This window comes from Musca domestica, unplaced genomic scaffold, assembly GCF_030504385.1.
Source record: "Musca domestica strain aabys unplaced genomic scaffold, Musca_domestica.polishedcontigs.V.1.1 43, whole genome shotgun sequence".
Lineage (NCBI taxonomy): Eukaryota > Metazoa > Arthropoda > Insecta > Diptera > Muscidae > Musca > Musca domestica.
Window position 1 is genome coordinate 808,058 of NW_026712332.1, and position 9,901 is coordinate 817,958.

General features: G+C 36.0%; 1 protein-coding gene across 2 annotated transcripts in view; it reads right to left on the minus strand.

Annotated features, from left to right (window-relative positions):
- LOC101899481 (uncharacterized) overlaps nt 1-9,452 on the minus strand; it is an 83,044-nt gene extending 73,592 nt beyond the window's left edge. Inside the window, exon 1 of one of the 2 annotated variants that reach the window (XM_059127188.1) lies at nt 9,304-9,452. The gene's annotated coding sequence lies outside the window, so the exon portion shown is untranslated. The remainder of the gene's footprint in view (nt 1-9,303) is intronic. The other variant, XM_059127184.1, reaches the window with a different exon arrangement.
- Between the last annotated feature and the right edge of the window lie 449 nt (nt 9,453-9,901).

A 9,901-nucleotide genomic window follows, 5' to 3' on the forward strand; every position in this document is an offset into this window, starting at 1 on the left:
TCGGGGTAAAGCCATTCAGTCCAAGAACTTTCACCGCGACTGAAAGAAAATAGCCTCAAAAGAGCTAGAGCTGCTTCGCTTGGCCGAAAGTGGTGAACTGCCGAATTCGGGTTTCTCCGATGAGAAAACATTCGTTGTCCAGCAGTTTGTAAACAAACAAAATGATCGTGTTTACTTGCCAAAGAGGTCAGCTGAAAATGTGCATCTTCGGTTGGCCACCAGAACTCAAGCGCCAGCCATGGTGATGGCGTGGGCCGTTATAACAACCGATGGTCGTTCTCCGCTCGTATTAATTGATCGTGGCATCAGAATAAGTGCCGAATATTAGCGCGAAAATATTCTGGAGGGATTATTAAATCCTTGAGCACGCAAACATTTTGGCCGCAGACCTTGGACATTCCAACAGGACTCAGCACGCGCCATCCAAGAATGGTTACAAAATGAGGTTCCTCGCTTCATTTCCAGGCCACAATGACCACCAAAATCTCCGGATACCAATCCGTTGGACTATTGTGTCTGGAGTATTTTGGAAAGAAAGGTTGGCAATACAAATTCCAAAGTGTCGATCACCTCAAGCAAGCACTTCGCCGGGAATGACCAAAATACCGCAAAGTAACATTCGGGCAATGTGTGACGCTTTCATTGGCTGTTTGAAGGTTAAATTTCGTACCAAAGGTGACCAATTCGAATATCATTTAAACTTATTTTAAAATTGGATGCTATTTCCGAATTTTTTTGCTTTCATTCCATAAAATTAAAAAAAAGATTGTAAAAATTCGACTTTGTTGCAGTTTTTATCTCACCTTGTATTAATGGTGGGTGCCCAATATGTGGGAAAATTTCAATAAGCATTACAATTTGTGAAGTCGTTACAAGTGCTTTAACCAATATAACAGAAGGCTGGAGTCATTTGTAACGGTCATTCTAAAATTAAGATCGCTGCAGACTTAAGATTCAACCTATCTTAGAATTCCATGTAAATTAATGAGCTATCTAAACTTCTTTAGACTCGGGACCTACAAAATGATGGAATGACATTTTCACGTCAAAGGTATCCCTGGCAAAGAGAAACTTATTTCATTCATTACAACTACAACAAAAACTAAGTAGCTCTAATGTAGATGAAAAAATCCATAAACCAAACATTAACACTGTAAATTTCAACTCCGCGGCCAAAGTCGAAGAAAGGTAAACCAAACGAAAGGGAGATTAATATTGACATCTGTCCATTGTAAAATTCTTAAAAATTGCACACGGAAAATTATGACGTGTGCCAAAAAAGGGAGTAACAGATGTGACTCATAAACAGTCACGTCGTAGTACATACAAAATTGCATGTACACAAAGACACACCCAAATATACTTGCACGTGCATCTCAATACAAACTGCACATACTACACAGAACTAAAATTAAGAAAACCAAAAAAAAAAAAAAAAAACACGAAAGACCACATTCTTAAGCATCCCAAATTGAAACGGCCAACCAGATGCACCATTGCAGGCAAAGATGCTGCAGCCACCAGTTTGCCCGCCTGATTGCCTGCTTGCAAACACACACACACACATTATTAGCAGTCATTCACCAACAACAACAGCAACACCACAGCAGATAACTCCAACAACAAGAACCCGCAACAAGAAACATAAAAAAGGCCTTGAAAGGAATTTCAAAAATGTCATCTAATAAAAATGAAAGAAGTGGCCAAAAGAATACAACGACAAAAGAAAACCAGTAAGGAAAGCTCAAAAGTCGGGCGGGGCCGACTATATGATACCCTACACCACTATGCATATTTAGTAGAGCTCTCGTAAAAAGGTTTATATAGGGCATTTCAGAGCTCTATGAGATATTTGGTACAAAATCAAAATCTATCTAATTCTATCGTGCATTTTACGAACTATAGCTATCTCTTAACCGGGTTTCTCCAAATTTTACGTATTAGCTTCTAGACTGGTGATTTGGGCTGATATTGACCATTTAGTGCACATTTAACCCGAAATCGGATGAAGATATATATGAGAGCTATATCCAAATCTGAACCGATTTCGATAAAATTTAAAACAGCTATTTCTGTGCTCCATCTAATACCTGGTACCAAATATCACGGTTGTGGAGTGAATATTACGAATGTATGGGACTAAAACTCTAAATCGGATGAAACATATATATGGTTGCTATATCTATATCTAAACCGATTTTCACTAAATTTGATATACTTGCTTCTAGGCTGAATTTGGTCCGATGTACTAAAATTCAGTCCATTTGAACTTATATCGGCCATTTGGTGCACAATTAACCCGAAATCGTATGAAGATATATATGGGAGCTATATCCAAATCTGAACCGATTTCGATAAAATTACAAACATCCATTTCTGGGCTGCATCTTATATCTGGTACCAAATATCATTCTTGTGGAGTGCATATTACGAATGTGAGAGGCTTAAACACCATGGGAGCTATAGCTATATCTGAACCGATTTTCTCCAAATTTGATATACTTGCTTCTAGGCCGAACTCGGTTGGGTGTGCCAAAATTCAGGTAATTTGGACTGATAGTGGACATTTGGTGCACATTTAACCCGAAATCGGATGAAGATATATATGGGAGCTATAGCTGTTTCTGAACCGATTTTCTCCAAATTTGTTGTATATGCTTTAAGGCTAATCTCGGTCACATGTGCCAAAATTCGGGCCATTTGGGCTGATATTGGTCATTTGGTGGTCAATTAACCCGAAATCGGATGAAGATATATATGGGAGCTATATCCAAATCTGAACCGATTTCAATAAAATTTAAAACAGCTATTTCTGTGCTCCATCTAATACCTGGTACCAAATAACACGGTTGTGGAGTGCATAGTAGGAATGTGAGGAACTTAAAGATCAAATCGGATGAAAGATATATATGGGAGCTATAGCTATATCTGAACCGATTTTCTCCAAATTTGATATACTTGCTTCTAGGCCGAACTCGGTTGGGTGTGGCAAAATTCAGGTAATTTGGACTGATAGTGGATATTTGGTGCACATTTAACCCGAAATCGGATGAAGATATATATGGGAGCTATATCTAAATTTGATCCGATTCTCACCAATTTCAATAGGGTTCGTCCTTGGGCCAAAAAAATATTGTTTGGAAAATTTCATCTCAATCGGATAATAAATGCGACCTGCATTTTGTTCACAAGAATACATGGACAGACGGACGGACATGCATAAATCGACTCAGAAAGTGATTCTATGAAGGTTCTCAAAAGTAACTATGGGTCTATCTCGTTTCCTTCTCCATGTTACAAACAAATGCACAAAGACATAATACCCTTACCACTATGTGGTGTAGGGTATAAAAAAAAAAAACAATATTTAAGAATGAAACAAGAAAAACATGAATTCAATCAATAAATGTTGGTCCAAACCGAGAGAAACTTTCCGGTTATGATGGCATAGAACATTCGAGTGATGTTGGACATCTAGATTTCGGCTAATACAATTTTGTTACACTTTTTATAGGTAGGTGATAGTGTTCTGCTTTGCAAAAGATTTTGAAAATTACAATTATAAAATGAGGTCGAAATTAAAAATAAAATTTGGAAGTTATGGTGATGTGAGACAATAATGGTTAGAGAACTCCTATCATGTTTTGAAAGAAATTTCTGAGTTGTAGCACAGAGACTATTTTAGTAAAGACAAGTAAAAAATCAACTAAGAAGAAACCTTTGAAAAATTTAGCGTCGAGATCAAGTTCTCATTCCCTTTAAAAATTAAACTTCAGAGATACTTCCAAGTGTAGTATTGGGGCGACACAACAGAAAGGATCTTTTTATGGAGGCCTGGCTTCTAATTTTTGAAAAAAAAAATAATTGAAATTGATTTGAAAAATTGAATTCATTTAAAAAAATACTGGACAGTACCACTGTATTAAGGCCATATCAAAATTTCCAACATTTTTCGTACGGAGTTGACGTATACAATCTTTTTTTCGCGGGGCGATGTTATGAATCCAGAGAGCGACTCCGGTTAAACCCGGTTGCTAGACTACAGCTAAAGGATTACGTTGGAACGTACTGCAAAAACGTGGTTCCAAACACGCCAGAGTAAAACTCTCCAGAATCATCCTCTGAGGCTTTGTCGACGATGTAGGATCTTCCCCGTAGTTCCTGAACAACAGCCTCGCATCTCACGCCTCATATTGCGTGACTCTGTATCATATTTGCAATTCAATCGCAACAGCCTCCGAGTTAAGATAGTTGATTTAATGATGCATCAACTTAATCAGGAAGAACCCCGCCAGAAATGGAGATGAGGGGTTATATATATATATATATATATATATATATAAGGAGGAAGGACGTCATGGTTTTGTTGCCGCTTTGTTGACCAAGACCCAGTCGATACCGCATAAAATGAATCACGGGATCTTACCTTGATCATATCGACATCAGCGGTTTTTCTTTTGAACAATTTTAAAAAACACATGCTTCCATAAGCAATGTAAGTATGGAAGTCACGAAATAGAGTCTGCACATGACACGTTCTAATAAATCCGTGACGATAGAAAGTAGTACTTTTCCTGCAGAAATTGTCCAGCAACATCTTTCTGAGAGAGAAAGGTAGTTTTATTCTCTTTTGCAAGGAAATTGCGAAAAGTAAACAGACGGTATTCCTGCAGAAGCTTGCAACTAATCAGCTGATTTGTCAAAACAATCCATTTTGTCCCCCATTAAAAAAAATTAAACGGAAGGAACCACCACCAATTTCACAAGTTTTATAAATAAAAAGGAAATTGAAAATAAAATAAAAATATGAGCAATAAAAGGAAGATAGATATGATGTGTTCCGCAGAATCTTTTAAACCTGTTGCTAATGGCATTTGTCTAAAAATGTTGGAAATAGTCTTTTATTTTCTTATTACATATTAATATTTATGTTTTTCACATTTTGTAAAGTTGTTCTCCAAAAACAATTAGTCTTGCTAATTCCAAAATAATATTTTCAAATTAAAATCACAAAAAGAAATAAATAAACAATAGAAAACATCTGATTGAATGTCGATGAATGAGAAGAAGAAGAGTTGCAAGAGATTGCAAGAAGAAATTTGTCCAGCAAGAATTTGCAAACTCTCACTGAAAGAACTGTCAAAATTTCTCTCTCCAACCGCTCTCTTTTGCACAACTTTTGGGTTAACAGACGACTTCCAGTAACAATTTGTAACAATTGTTACAAATTTTAGGGTAACCAGACACACCTAATAGTAACTCACTTCCAAACGCTTGCTATTATAGCGGCTTTTAAGCCGATTCTTATTTTGCTTGTGTTATAAATATGCAACGTGGGTTTCAGAATTTAGCAGCTTGCGTAAATAGGTGTGTCTGGTTACTTTTCCTGCAGGAATTGTCCAGTAACTTCTTTCTGAGAGAGTAAGGTAGTTTTATTCTCTTTTGCAAGGAAAATGCGAAAAGTAAACAGACGGTATTCCTGCAGAAGCTTGCAACTAATCAGCTGATCAAATCAAAACAAACCAATTTGTCCCCCATAAGGAGAATTAAAACAAAGGAAGCAATACTAATTTTACAAGTTTTTTAAATAAAAATGTTAGAAATAGTCTTTTATTTTCTTATTACATATTAACATTTACGTTTTTCACATTTTGTAAAGTTTTTCTCCAAAAACTATTAGTCTTGCTAATTCCAAAAAAAAGTTTTCAAATTGAAAGCACAAAAATAAATAAACAAACAATAGAAAACATCTGATTGAATGTCGATGAATGAGAAGAAGAAGAGTTGCAAGTGATTGCAAGAAGAAATTTTTCCAGCAAGAATTTGCAAACTCTCGCTGAAAGAACTGTCAAAATTTCTCTCTCCAACCGCTCTCTTTTGCAGAACTTTTGGGTTAACAGACGACTTCCAGTAACAATTTGTAACAATTGTTACAAATTTTAGGGTAACCAGACACACCTAATATCGTAAAAGCGTATTGGAACAGGATGCCAGTCGAACTTCTGATTATAAACATTAACGATTATAAACATAATCGAAAGTCATTTATTGTATTTTTATTTAGCCGAGTGTATTTGAGAAAGTATTGATATTTTTTTCTCAATATCAATCAATATTTCAGAAAATCAAAACTAAAACCCAGCAAAAAAAACCACAACATGGCTCTTATGATTCAATTGTTTAAACATGAATGAACAACACAACAAAAACAATCAAAACATCAACATACCATGCCATGTTGTGATGTGATGATGCGTGTGTGAAATCAAAAACAAACCAAAAACTGTTAACAAAGAACAGGTGAAGCGTAGAATGGAAATTAGGTTAAATTATGATTATCCAAATGATGTTAATCAACCTGCTGCCGCTGCTCGCATCGTATACAGTCGTAGTTGTAAATTTTTATTTGGATTCCCCCCAAAAAACCGTATTCGGCATCGTTTTAAGTCATAACAATTTTTGTTTTGTCCAATCTCTTCAGATTAAGGAATTTAACATCGACTACGACAAACCAACACAACACAACCCAACCCAATACAAATCGTACACCACCATCGCATGAACGAACGAGCCAACGAACGTAGTCATCAGTTCAAAAACAAGTTTTGAGTTAGCATCACAACGAAAAAGCTTCGAATACTCTGCCAAAATGACAGCATATCATTATAAAATTCCATTGTAAGTGGGCAGAAGGGAGGTGGACGCCATACACAGAGGGAATCGATGATGGCCTGTCATAAAATCCATTAAAAGATGTTGGTATGATGATCATATTTACACAGATGTGTTTAATAAAGTAGCATGGATCTATTAGACTTGGAAGATAAATGGCGTTAAGAAGTAATGGACTGAACTTTTTAGCCTTTCTAAAATAAGAAAAATTAGAGATCGATAAGATCAAGAATATGTCGCAATATATTTGATTTATTTGTAGATGGAAATTTTTTCAAATTTCAATTTCCAGAACTACCTTGTTAAATTTCAGTATGCATTATAGTCGGCAACTGCTTAACTCTCGGACCATTGATACATTGTGTTCATCCAAAGAAAAATTAGTTACGATAGGAGAAATACAGGGTGAGATAAAAAACTGTAACCAACTTCAGACTGCTGTCATATCTAAGCAACTCATCCGACAGATGTTACAATTATTCCAGTGACAGCTCATTGTTTAAAAGCATACAGAAGCATTTTGGTAAGAATTTTCCAGAAAAAGAGTTATTCGTGATGGAATTCAAGCGTGGTAGTGTGATTTCTTTATATTTGGCTGGCAAACCACAAGTGGCTATCGTTGGAGCACTCCACTATTGCATCGGCATCGGGCATCGTGTGACGGTTTTATTGGCCGTTTAAAGGCCAAAATTCTTGCCTAACTTATTTGAAAATTTGATGCTATTTTGGACATTTTTTGCTTTCATTCAATAAAATTAAAAAATTAAAAATTATGGCGTTTGACTTTGTTGCAGTTTTTTTCTCACCCTGTATAAATAGGGAAAGATAGAAGAGATAGAGTTATTTAGTTATGCGTATTCTTGGCCAACAGCAATATGCTTTAGCAAGGTGTTGATGATAATGGGATCTACGTCTAAGAAGAACGTCAGACGAGTGCTTTCTCATGACACCAGTGAACCATCTGCATGATAAGGCCAAGGTCTTTCCTGTGGATCAACATAACCATATGCTTTCCTTGCAGTGCATGTTTGGGTTCTATCGTGCGAGCCATCCAAACCATATCGTGCATAAAACTCTTTGCCAAGGCATGTTGGGAAGAACGTAGAGGGCCAAGGGTGATCAAAAAGCCTATGAGGCAGACCTGAGTGTCATTCATTCTGATGCACAGTCACTGGTGCCACCAACAAGTACAGTATAAATGCCGTCCAGAATTTTTTACTTTTACTCAGCATTTGTCCCAAACATTTTTTTAATAAGTTTGAAACTTGTATTATATTTCGATATTCTGTTGTTTCAATCGACCTAACATTGGAAAGCACTGTCGCTCTTTCCATTTTTGATTTGTTCTGAAATTGGCCTTCTCAGTAAATTTTCCTCAATTACATTTCCATATCTGATGCAATTGGGGACTGCTACTTTTTTGGTCCCTCATGCAGGCGGCCAATGAATTTAGCTCAGCTGACGACTTTCGGATGGAATTTTATTAAATTCCAAACATGCCAAGCTTAAATACACATATACATATACAATGAATCTCGGTCGGCGTCTTAATACTTCTCCACTCGAATCTACAAATATTTAAATAGCATCAAACAATAAATGATTCAAATTCAAATAAAATTGCTATACTTGTTCATTTTGTTTTTGCCAAAAATTTGGGCTGGAGTAAACAAAGGCCGCCAGGTCACCGTACTTGACACAACAACCCTTGTAAAGTTCCAGAATTTTTGGATGCAAAAATTTTGTCACTTTCAATGAGCAAAACGCACCACCACCATCGCCAACACATTTATCCATCCACCCAAAAAAATATTGGCACCGTTTTCTCCCAATTCTTCTTCTTTTCATCATTTTCGTCTTCTTTTTATTCGTCATTGTTCCCTTTCAAAACTAAAAACAAACGTTTTCGCTGTACTGTTTTTTTTCCTCACATTCTCACTTTACATTGACTTTCGTATGCTAACGCTACTCGTTGCTGTTTGGTTGGCTACTCGCTACTATGTTTTTCTTGTTACTTTGGCAATTTCCAATAAAAGCGCGCCTACCAGCCAACCAATGGAGAGAAAAAAACATAGTTTGTGTATGAGAATGGAGTGTGAATAGGAAAACAAGTATAAAGCACAACGAATGGAAAGAGAGAAACAGTAGCTGCTGCAGCACCACGTACAATAACCTTGTACCTATAACACACAAAATAGCAAACACTCAAAAAATAGGAAAAACACCAAAAATGCACAAAACACCCAATTCCGCAAACTTAATTCTTGGCGTTCATCGTAGGGTTCAAAAATGATCTTTCTTATCCAATTCATGTTCTCTGAAGATTGCATCAATTTATTCAACACAAAACCACCTTCACCATCATCATCAATAAACATTTTTTCTTCCTTTTTCCCAGTTGGAACGACGCGATTCACTTGTATCAGGTGAAAATGTTCCTCCACAATTCTTGTATATCTCGTACACTGACACACGCACACACACTGTACAACGCTAAACAAGCAGAACGACACCAAGTTTGGGAAATTTTTCACCATCTATTTTTGCACATTTAACCTTTAACAATTTCATGAAATTCAAGTTTGTCCATTTCTATACGTTAGTTTGTCCATGGTTTTATTGAATAATTACCTTTTAAACACAAAAAAATAATAAATTTCTACGCGATCGATTTGTGAATCGCGACTCCCGATTGCATAGTCGAGCAAATTATAACGAATGAAGAGAAAAATCCATTTATTTTGCCAATAAGAAAAAATTCACAACAACGAGTGAGAAACGCTGCGATGCCAGATGGGAATGTTATGGTAGCAGTGGTGCCAACTACATCGATTTCGTGTGAATGAGTGGCAACATTGAACAGAGTTGCACCAAGGTCGTTTTTAACTGCATGACTTTAAATTCATTAAGCAGCTTTACACCAAAAATTTTAAATCGTTTTGTTTCGCGAAATCTTATAAGTAATTTTAAGCGACAATCAGCGGATTTTTGTTTTTATTTGTTCGCGCACACTAATGCTTCCATTATTTTAAATGAATACGAAATTATAATCATAGCAATAAATATAAACGCAAATTATGGCACCAGGGACTGGATTCCAGTTCTATAAAAACCTTTACAAAGGAGAGTTACGTAAATTGAAACATTTAAGAAAGGCAATATTTTTAATTTTAAATTTTTATAAAACAAGTACTTTTTATGACTAGATATGTAAACAACATCTTTACCA